Source organism: Budorcas taxicolor, chromosome 11 (assembly GCF_023091745.1).
Source record: "Budorcas taxicolor isolate Tak-1 chromosome 11, Takin1.1, whole genome shotgun sequence".
Taxonomy (NCBI): Eukaryota; Metazoa; Chordata; class Mammalia; order Artiodactyla; family Bovidae; genus Budorcas; species Budorcas taxicolor.
The window spans coordinates 56,202,439-56,214,190 of NC_068920.1; the positions used below are offsets into that span (position 1 = coordinate 56,202,439).

The 11,752-nt window shown below is 41.6% G+C and overlaps 1 non-coding gene across 1 annotated transcript; it reads left to right on the forward strand.

Annotated features, from left to right (window-relative positions):
- Positions 1 to 246: 246 nt before the first annotated feature.
- On the forward strand, positions 247 to 374 carry LOC128057094 (small nucleolar RNA SNORA18). The gene has a single exon (XR_008200276.1). It is a non-coding gene; the product is annotated as a small nucleolar RNA SNORA18 (small nucleolar RNA).
- Positions 375 to 11,752: the final 11,378 nt, after the last annotated feature.

The window sequence follows — 11,752 nt, forward strand, 5'->3', positions numbered from 1 at the left end:
GATTGCAGATGACTCAGGTTTGGGGCTCAGATGAAGGAACAGTTGTGAAGGCAGAAAAGACAAACAGGTTCGGACACACTGAGGAGCCGAGTTGTCAGAAAGTCATCCATGTGAAATTACCCACGGAAACCCTGCTGGGGAATCAGAAGCAGAGAAGGGTGGGAATCGCACACATCAGTTATAGTTGAAGTCACGCAGGTGGACAGAATTACAAAGGAAGAGAAAGTGTGGAAAGAACTGAAATCTGTTGAGGTTTATCCTGATGGGGCTTTTTTGTAAACCTACATTTCTGGAAATGCCTCATAGAGTAACTGTGGTTTCCTTTAATCATAAAACTATGTATTAGATCTGTGGTAAAGAACTGTAAGTCAGAACTGCCAAGTAGACTATGAAAAACTTAATGATCAAATTTTTTATCATAGATATTGTTATATCCCAATGATCTGTACTGTTCTAGTGTGTGATCGCTTAGGAGTGAGTATGATCTGAACTTCATGCATTCACAGAGTGTCTAAAATTCAGAACCATGCAGATCCATCTCCTGACCCTAAACATGGTAAATTGCTTGAGGAAATTGGATCCCAAAGATTACAGGTGAGGAACTTTGAAGTGTGTCCATATTCCATTGGAGAACAAAGAAGCTAACTAAAAGAGTTGTGGACAGACTGACATGACAGCTGTGGATTGAGCAAAACTTCTTTTTGAAAGGGTGATCTTGAAGATTCTGACTTTCGAGAACTATGGTGATTGGTAGTGCAAAGAATCAGAAGACGTGAAATTCCTTAAAAATTTATTGAATGAAATAATTTTGCCTGTTACACATAATAATAATAATTTTAAAAAGAAAATCTTTACACTTTGTGCAGAAAGTGAAAAAAAAAAATAGATTCCAAACTTTGGAGACGTCTAACCCCTTGAGGGCTGAGAAATGAGAGCAGGAAGTGCTTCCTGTTCAGGGGCTTCTCAGGACAGGTGCACATCCGGAGTAAGGAGTCAGAGCACAGAGGACCCGTGGTGAAGAACCCTCTGCACACCCTCCAGGGAATCGGTTCATCACACTGGGAGAGGCTGAAACCAGACGGGAGGGGGTTGGAGAGGGACTAGGATGTGGAGAAGAGGCAAGAGCGATGTCTACAATCTTTGGAGAAATTTAGCTCTAGAATGCATGGGCAGAAATGCAAGTAAAGCCCAGTAATTGTGCTCTCATCAGAATAGGATACAACTTGGGAGAAGGAGCCAATAGTGGAAGAGAAATTGTGAGTTGAAGGGAGGGGAGAAGACGACCACCTCTCCCATGTGTTTTGTGGTTCAGCTACTTGGTCTCAGGCTCCCTGAGTCTCCCAGACGTGTTGTTTCTGCTCTCAGGCTGCCTCTGACTCTACAGAGTTAAAACTGGCCCTGGCTGGTTGTGGTGGCTCCCTACCCCAAGCCCTCCCCACCGGCCCTGGCTACTAACGTTCAGATAGAAGAAGGATTTTTAGGGAAAGAGAAAGAATACCTTGGAATATCGCTGAGGCTATTTGTAAGTGTTTATTACAAACTTCGGTGGAAGTGAGCAGATGACCTGATTGGTAATCAGGCAGAGATATTCCACTGGAATGTTACCCTGCAAAACAAAAAATTTAGGTGAGAATGAGTCTAGCAATAAGTTACTTGAAATCATACCTTCTTGATTGAACTTGTTTACTCTCAGAAATTGGTGGTGTGAAAGGAATTGGGAGAAATCTGAGAAAGGTTGTATACTTGTTCATTCCCAAGTGGTTCTCATGACAGTCTGAGACCAGGGCCTGTGCCAACCATATACATGCCCTTGGATTGAAAGTCCAAGGAGCCACATCATTTGGGAGCATCACTACAGCATCTAATGTAATCCAGGAGGCATTTTCCAGCCACCAGAATCAGGGGCGCCATCATATGAATGGATCACTATTCTCTTTTAAAATTTTGCATTTGAAGGTAAAAGAATTATTCTTTGCAATAAATATCAAATAATATTTATAGCAAATATGTCCTATAAAAGATCTTTATTTTACCATAATAAAAATTTGAAAAACAAAGGCCATCATTAATAAGAGAAAGTATTTTATATGACATCATCCCAAATTGTTCTTTTATGTTTTAGAAATTTTAGAGCCGGATTCGGATTTGTTGTCCTAGCAGTGGCAAAATTCATAATCATTCTTGGGGCGGGGAGGGGTTTGTTCTTTTTTTTGTGAATGCTACAGACTTCTCGAAAAAGTCTGCTGACTTTGAAAGTTTAAAAACATCAATATAATTGAATTCATCTCCTCTGTAATGCTTTGCAGACAGTTTTTGGAAAGTAATCATTTATTATCCAGAAGCAAATAGACTTCATTTCTATAGTTTCCACACTGAGTGTGGGATTAGTCATGCAGCAAAATACTGAGTCATTGGGCTGGAAAATTTACTCATAGTTGTATGAACTGCCAGTGGAAGATGTGAGAGCTGTTCATAAATTAAATTATAAAGCTCTCAGAGTTATAAATCACTGCCCAAACTTGTTCATTATTGTTCAGATAGTGTGGACTACTTCTACCATTTCTAAGAATGGGCAACGTATACAAAGCAAGTTTGAAAGCAGAAGTCATTGCCTTCTAGATCCAAGATAAGAGTTGTCGTATTCATTACAAGCATTTCAACAATCTTAAGGGAAAAAAAGCAAGGTAAGCAAGTGGTTTATAGTCAAAGCCCACCTGGGCTTCCCAGGTGGCTCCACGATAAAGAATCTGCCTGCCAATGCAGGAGACTCAGGAGATTTCGAGTTCAGCCTTTGGGTTGGGAAGATCCCCTGGAGAAGGAAATGGCAACCCACTCCCGTGTTCTTGCCTGGGAAATCCCATGGACAGAGAGGCCTGGTGGGCTGCAGTCCATGGAGTCACAGAACAGTTGGACAGGACTGAGCAACTAACCTAAACAAAAAGCAAAGCAAATAGGTTACGAGATGAATAAATTCTTGATTAGCTAATGTTTATGGATTAAATTCCAGGTTGTCTTAATAAAATAACAGCAATATTTATTAACTAAAGGATCTCCATTTCTTACAACAGTTTCTGTAGGACTTTTCCATTAACTATTTTGTGGTAACAGATTTGTATACTAATGCATCAATGTGCTGGTAGCCTGAAAGGATGTCACTAAGAGAACAGAAGTAGCATGTGTACCCAGGAAAAGAGGATGAGTAAGTGAGAATTAGTAAAAGATATTCCAATAACATACAGCTCCAGATGTTATTGAAATTATCCAGGTATAATGGCATCCCATGGATCTAGGAACAGAAAGAAAAAATATATCTTAACATGACTTTGTGGTTCCAAAATACTTTTTGGAGTAAAATAGGAAAACAAATAGCAAACTCACTAAATTAGGATATAGTAAAATTTATATTTCAAAGATGAAAGCCAAAACTCTAAAGTGTGTTCTTGCTGGTCTTATCTGTGCTGTAGGAGTCTTTAACCTGGGATTCACAAACCGGATTCTAGGGACCTGAAATTATATGTAAAACTGTGCATCGCTTTAGAGGGACATGATCCACAGTTTTCACCAGGTTCTTAAGGAGTTATTACCAAAAAGAGCATCCTCAGAACCATACACAGCCGCACAGATATACCAAGGCTTCTGCAGCATCAAATCATTCTCTCCTCCATCAGCATCACATCACGTCAGTGACCACCCGCATCCCAGACTGGGGGAAGGGTCTGAAGCATCTTCAGACTAGGATGAACTGAGGAAGCTCTCGGCTGTAACTAAACAAGCCCAGGGACGTTTCCCCAGTGCAAGGGAACAGCTTGCCAGAGACAGTGTGCCCTGAGCTTCCTTGTCCTCCCGCAACTTTAAATGAGTTTTAAGAGGGACTAAAAGGCTCCTTCAGTAACTTTTATTGGGATGTCAGCTTCAACCCTGAGAGGGGGAAACCTGTATTAAACTATCCAGGGCCACTCCACAGACGTCTAGATGTTTGAAGGCAGAAGCCCATTCTGAGCCAGAAACACTGGTCCTGGAATTTAGTCTTCAGCTCAGAGTCTGCAAGGATCTCCATAAAATCTTAAAGCTCAACAGAGAGGCAGGCGGACTTCCCTGACAGTCCAGTGGTTAAGACTCCCTCTCCACTGTCGAGGGCTGGGGTTCCATCCCTAGTCGGGGAACTAAAATCCCACATGCCACTTTGTGTGGCCAAAAACTAAAAATAAGAAAAATCTTTAAAAAGAGTGAGGCAAGGACTTAGCATTAGGCTCCCAGAAACTACTCCTAGACATCCTAGTGAATTTAGCAGCCACTCCTCCTGTATCCTGCTTAAGCCACAGCGGCGAGGCTTTTCAATACCCAGTGTTCCCTAGAGGTCTGGGAACTGGGGCCCTGAATCCCACCAGGATAACCCTGCCTGAGGTGTGGAATGGGCTTTCCAGGTGGCTCAGTAGGTAAAGAATCTGCCTGCCGTGCAGGAGATGCAGGAGACACGGGTTTGACCCCTGGGTCAGGAAGGTCCCCTGGAGGAGGGCATGGCCACCCACTCCAGCATTCTTGCCTAAGAAATCCCGTGGAAAAAGGATTCCGTGGGTTCGCAGAGTTAGACACGCCCGAAGCAACGAGCACTCGCGCACGTGGTATGGAAGACGGCCCTCCGTCCCCAGGAGCTCAGCCCCGTCCTCCCACTCTGCCTTCCCCTCCCCATGGCGTGCCTGTGAGCCCCGCTCCCCTGCCCCTCATCTCCCAGGACGCTAGGTCCTGTGACCTGTCCCTGGGATCACATTCCCCCACTTCACGAAAAGGCCCTTTGTTTCATTATGGGACTTCCTCACCCCAGTGGGCAAGTCCAGCGTCCAGGGGTCCTCGTCTCTGGGTCTGGTGGCTCCATCTCCTCCAGGTTCCCTACCGATGCCGCAGGCTGTGGAAGGTTTTGTCGTTTGACATTCACACATTCCACACAGGAGCGGACTTCAGACAATGCCATTTCCAGAGTGTCTCTAGTCCCTCTGTGCACTGCTCTTGGCGCAGTTTCGTTTGGGGTCCATCTGCAGTGAAGCAGGAATCCACTTGGCTCACAGTTAGTGCCCCCCTCCCCGGTGGTCTGGGTCTTGGGGCCCCGGAAGCTGGCTGGCGTGATCGCTTTTCACCTCTTGCACTCACTCACAGGGCTCAGGACTCTGTGTGCTGGGCTTCCTCATCACGGAATGGAATACTGCTTTAACAGCGTGTGAAAGAATATTAGAGCCAGAAAATTACTGATAGTAGGTGAAGGGGCACCTACTTTTTTGTTACAATTGATTAAGTAAATTATCTGAAATATGTGACTCAGCAGATTAATTATGTTCAGATCTAAACTTTTAAGACTATTAAAGTACAAAATTAATAGAGACTGGCAATTGGTATACACTTAATTTCATTAGTATACGACATTAATATAGGGTACGTGCTTAGTCACTCGGTCGTATCGGACTCTTTGTGACCCCATGGACTGTAGCCCACCAGGGCTGTCCATGGGATTCTGCAGGCAAGAATACTGGAATGGGTTGCCATGCCCTCCTCCAGGGGATTTTCCCAACCCAGGGATTGAACCCAGGTCTCCCGCATTGCAGGTGGATTCTTTACCAGCTGAGCCACCAGAGAATGGGACAGATATTTCAAAGAGAAATTAGCTTGTCCTTTATGTTGTAATCAATAAGATAGATTACTATTTGAAAGTTGAATCACTCCTGATTTTTATGCATAGGCATTAATTCCTGCATCAGAATGATTACATTTTATGAATTTTTAAAATTTGTCTAAAAATTATTAAAATTATAGTGATCTCATCTTGCAGTCAACTTTCAAGACAGATAGAATATTCTACATGAATCAAAAAAAAATGTGAAGTGGAAGATGGTTTACATGGCTTAACAACTATCCTAATATAGAACGTTTCATTGATTCTTACTCTTCTTTAGGCGTGACTCTGCACTTGTGTTTCTGATAAATTGGGAAAAGCACATAAATATCAGAGGGTGGAGTGAAGGGACAAGTAATAACAGAGGAGTAGCCAAGGAAAATAATACTCACAAAGACTGGTATTCCTTAGAAAAGATTTTGGGGCCCTATAACCATGGGAAACTTATCCGGAGTCCTTCTGAGTTTTGCATATACTCTCTTGTGCAGACTTTCAGGTGGTCCTACACACACACACACACACACACACACACAGAGCTATAGGCTTTTTTTAATTGAAGTATAGTTGATTTACAAAGTTAATTTCTGCTGCACAGCAAAGTGACTCAGTTATACACATGTATTCTTTTTCGTATTTTTTTCTATTATGGTTTATCACAGGATATTGAATATACTTCCCTGTACTATACAGTAGGACCTTATTTATCCATCCTATATATAATAGTTTAAATCTGCTAATCCCAGACTCCCAATCATTCCATCCCCCTACCCCCTTGGCAACCACAAGTTTGTTCTCTATGTGGCTACAGGCTTTCTGTAGACATTAGAGGGGACAGGTGACATTGTGGAAGCAGGTGAAGGTTGTCTTCCACTGCTCCCAGCCTCTGATTTCCACGCTATTACTGCTCTGCTGTAAACAGCTTGCTGAACACATCAGGATGAAAATGAGGTGGTCTTACTGTCTCATTACAGAAGAGTTGGAGACTGGGCCATTTAGCACCCAGGTCAGGAGCAACAGAGAGACTTCGGTGCAAAAGATGAGGCTGGTGGCTTTCTTTGTTCAAGCTACTATAGTAAAATACCAGACACTGAGTAGCTCATAAACAACAGAAATGTTCCTCTCATAGTTCTGGAGGCTGGGGTCCTGGATCAGGTGCCAGTGTGGTAGGGTGCTGGCGAAGCCCCTCTTCCAGCTGCAAACTGCCGATTCCTCACTGTGTCCTCCCCCGGCAGAAGGCTAGGAATCCCCTGGAAGCCTTTCTAACAAGGGAACTAATCCATTCATGAGGCCTCCCCCCTCCCCCCCTCCTCATCCCCCCCCCCCGCCCCCCGCCCACTTCATGACCTCATCACCTCCCCAAAGCTCCACCACCTGATACCATCACCAATGAGGGTGAGGATTTCAACATATGGATTTGGGGAGGCACCCATTCTGACCATAGCAGCTGGGTGTAGGGAAACTAGGTGAAACTTCCTCCAGTATATATATAGTTTAAAAAATAATATGGACGTCTCCTACCACCATGTCCCACCTTGCCAGAGGCAGAGCTCAGACTGGTAGCCCATTTCACAGAGAGCATTAAACCAGCACTGGATATTTAGAAATATGTTGTCATTATTTTCCTGGCATCTTCAATTCAGTTCAGTTCAGTTCAGTCGCTCAGTCATGTCCAACTCTTTGCGACCCCATGAATTGCAGCATGCCAGGCCTCCCTGTCCATCACCAACTCCCGGAGTTGCCCCAAACTCACGTCCATCGAGTTGGTGATGCCATCCAGCCATCTCATCCTCTGTCGTCCCCTTCTCCTCCTGCCCGCAATGTCTTCCAGCATCGGAGTCTTGTCCAATGAGTCAGCTCTTCACATGAGGTGGCCAAAGTATCAGAGTTTCAGCTTTAGCATCATTCCTTCCAAAGAACACCCAGGACTGATCTCCTTTAGGATGGACTGGTTGGATCTCCTTGCAGTCCAAGGGACTCTCAAGAGCCTTCTCCAACACCACAGTTCAAAAGCATTAATTCTTCGGCTCTCAGCCTTCTTCACAGTCCGACTCTCACATCCATACATGACCACTGGAAAAACCATAGCCTTGACTAGATGGACCTTTGTTGGAAAAGCAATGTCTCTGCTTTTGAATATGCTATCTAGGTTGGTCATAACTTTCCTTCCAAGGAGCAAGCATCTTTTAATTTCATGGCTGCAATCACCATCTGCAGTGATTTTGGAGCCCCCAAAAATAAATTCTGACACTGTTTCCACTGTTTCCCCATCTATTTGCCATGAAGTGATGGGACCAGATTACAGGCTCTAAATTATGTCTCTCAAGTACCATCCTAAATATTTTAGTAAAAATGTGCAGTGAAGTAAGGCACGGAGAGAAAAAGGTTAAAGCAGTTGTTTTGCTCACCAGGAAAAGAAATGAAGATGAAGGAAAAGGAAGCATGTGACACAGCGAAACTCCGTTTCAGTGTGATAACTGAGCCCCTAGGTCAGGGTTCAGCAAACTGCTGCCTCTCTGCCTGCCTTTTGTTTCTGTACAGCCTGTAAACTAAGAGCAATTTTTTACAGTTTCAAGTCATGAAAAAATAATGTGAGAATATCGTATCATGATATGTGAGAACTGTATAAAATTGAAGTTTCGGTGTCCGTAAATTTTCTTGGAGCACGTCCACACTGTTTTGTGTACAGATTGCCCGTGTGCTTTCATGCTGCAAGGGCACAGCTGAGTAGTTGTGACAGAGGCCGCACGGGGCAGCCCGCTCGGTGCAGTGCCGTTGCGATGACTGGACAGTGTTTTAATGTCATGCGCATTGTCATACCACTGTATGACACTGCGTTTTATTTTCTTACTATCGGTGCATGCCAGTCACGCCAAAGCTAAAAAGAAAGAGAACTCTGGACTCACGGCTTCTGAAGCAGAGTGGCATGTGGGTTATTTTGTTACCAAATTAGATGGCAAAGCATTGTGTGTATTATACAAGACACTATAGCTGTGCTATAAAAAAACACATTACCAAACTCAGCACTCATCACAGTATTTCCAGCTCACCAGACAGCAAGTCACAACAATTAGAAAATGTATTTATTTTTACTTTGGGCCATGCCCTGCGGCTTGTGGGATCTTAGTTTCCTGACCAGGGATTGAACCCAGGACCTTGGCAATAAGAGCCTGAAGTCCTAACCACTGGATTGCCAGGGAATTCTCCTTGAAAATTTAAAGTAAAATATCACAGCAGAATTTTTTCACAAAAATGAGGAATGAAAAGGAGTCTGTGACTAGAGTAAGTTTCTGGGTGATTAGTTTGTTAGCAAGGAAAGCCCTTAGTGACAGTTAATGAAGTCATCCCTTTTTGCAGTAGCTAAAGGCACGTGCCCAGAAAAAAAACAAATACACTTAAGACTCTTAGTTTTTCAGCAGAAACAGTTACTCAAAGGAATGAGGACATCAGGAGCAATGTAATTAAAATACATAGCAAGTGACTGCGTGTTTCTTGGCTCATGATGAATCAACAGATGTTACTGATGTTGCTTAGCTGTTCTTGTTTATTTGGGGAGTAATTGCTGAGTTTAAAGTGACTGATAAATTAGCCATTATAAATAGTCTTTGTGAAACTACTGTGGGAGAGAATAATTCCTAAGAAGTTGAGAAAACATCGATTCAGTACAACCTGATGTGGAATCTACTAAGATGTGATGCGGTTGATGGTGGTTCAAACTGTGTGTGAAGCCAAAAAAGATTTGTTGGAAAAATTTATAAAACTTGTGAAAATATAAGTTATTTAAAGCCTACAGTTATTCATTTTATTTTTAATCAGAAGATACTTTGAAGAAAATGTTTGAACCTATTATATACATATATTTTTTTACATAGCTATATTGAATTATTATTTAAATGCTGTTCACCCATTTGAAGTACACAGTTCAATGTGGAGTTTTATTTTTACTATTATTTGTTTTATTCACAGGGTTTGTGCAACAACCACCACAATCCAAATTTTTAAAAATATCTTTGGGGCCTCCCTTGTGGTCCATTGGTTAAGACTCTGCTTCAAGCAGGGGTTATGGGTCTCTCGTTGGGGAACTAAGATCCCACATGTCACATGGCTTGGCCAAAAACATTTTTTTTTAATTTTTAAACATATTTTTGTCTTTTTTAAAAGAAACCCATCAACAAGGATTCCTTTCCCCATCCACCAATCTTTCACCTCTAGGAAACCATTAATGTATTTTTGTTTCTAGAAATTTGACAATTCTTGACATTTCTTATAAATGTAATCATACAATGTGCGATCTTTTGAGACTGATGTCTTCAACTTAGCATAAGGTTTCCAAGGCTCATTTATGTTGTAGCATGTATTAGAACTTCATTTCTTCTTATTGCTGAATCATATTTTACAGTAGGAATGTACTTACTTTTATTCATCTAGTCAGAAGTTGATAAACTTTGGGTTTTTCCACTTTTTAGCTGTTATGGCTAATACTGCTGTGAACATTTGAGTACAAATTTTTGTTTTGATGTATGCTTTCACTTCTGCTGGAGATATACTTAGGAGAGAAACTGATGTATCATATGGTGATGCAGTATTTAACTTTTGGGAGAACTGCCAGACTGTTTTCCAAAATGCATGCCCTATTTTTACAATCCCACCAGCAAGAGTGGGATTCCAGTTTCTCCACATCAGTACCAAAACTTTTTGTTTTTTGTCTTTTTTGGTTATAGCCACCTCAGTGGATATGAAGAGGCATCTTATTGTAATTTTTATGAGCATTTGTGTAATGGTTAATAACACTGGGTTATTCATTGTTTATCTTCATTGAAATAATGTCTGTTTAAATCCTTTGTTTAAAAAAGGATTTATTTTTTTGTTTGAAAATAATAACTTTTGTTAATTATCCTTTGTTTAAAAAAAGCTGGGTCATTCATCTTTTTATTATTGTATTGTAAAAGTTTTTAGATATCCTGTATTCAAGTCCCTTATGAGATCTATTTTCAAATATTTCCTTCCATTGTGTAAGTTTTCTTTTTACTTTCTTGATGGTATCATTTGTGAAAATAATGTTTTTGTTCATATCTATGAAATCGTTGCCTAACCCAAGATCACAAAATTTATATAAACTCTCAAAACACGTCAGCATTAGCAAGCGAGCATTTGACTTTAATTTTGAAAAGGAAAAGGGAAAGAAAGAAAAAGAAAAGGGAAAGCATTGAACACTAATTAAAGAAGATTTTTAAAAATTCCATTCTCCCTAGGCCTATGTTACAAAAAACTGTACTCAATTATTATCAGTTTAGTTTCAAATATGCGGAGTACATCATGAGAAATGCCATGCTGGATGAATCGTAAGTTAGAATCAACATTGCCGAGAGAAATATCAACTACTTCAGATATGTAGATGATACCACCCTCATGGCAGAAAGTAAAGAGGAACTAAAGCCTCTTGATGAGGGTGAAAGAGGAGAGTGAAAAAGCTGGCTTGAAACTCAACATCAGAAAAATTAAGATCATGGCATCCAGTCCCATAACTTCACGGCAAATAAAAGGAGGAAAAAGTGGAAGCAGTGACAGATTTTAATTTCCTGGGCTTCAAAATCACTGCAGATGGTGACTGCAGCCATGAAATTAAAAGATGCTTCCTCTTTGGAAGGAAAACTATGACAAACCTAGATAGCGTATTAAAAAGCAGAGATACCGCTTTGTCGATGAAGGTCCATAAAGTCAAAGCTATGGTTTTTCCAGTAGTCAGATACGGATGTGAGAGCCGGACCATAAAAAATGCTGAGTGCCAAAGAACTGATGCTTTTGATTTGTGGTGCTGGAGAAGACTCGAGAGTTCCTTGCTCTGAAGGGAGCTGTAATCAGTCAATCCTAAAGGAACTCAACCCTGAATATTCATTAGCAGGACTGATGCTGAAGTTCCAATACTTTGGCCACCTGATGCAAAGAGCCAACTCATTGGAGAAGACCCTGATGCTGGGAAAGATTGAAGAAAAAGGAGAAGGGGGTGGCAGAGGATGAGATGGTTTTAGAGAGCATCACCTCAATGGACATAAATTTGAGCACGTTCTGGGAGATAATGGACGACAGAGGAAC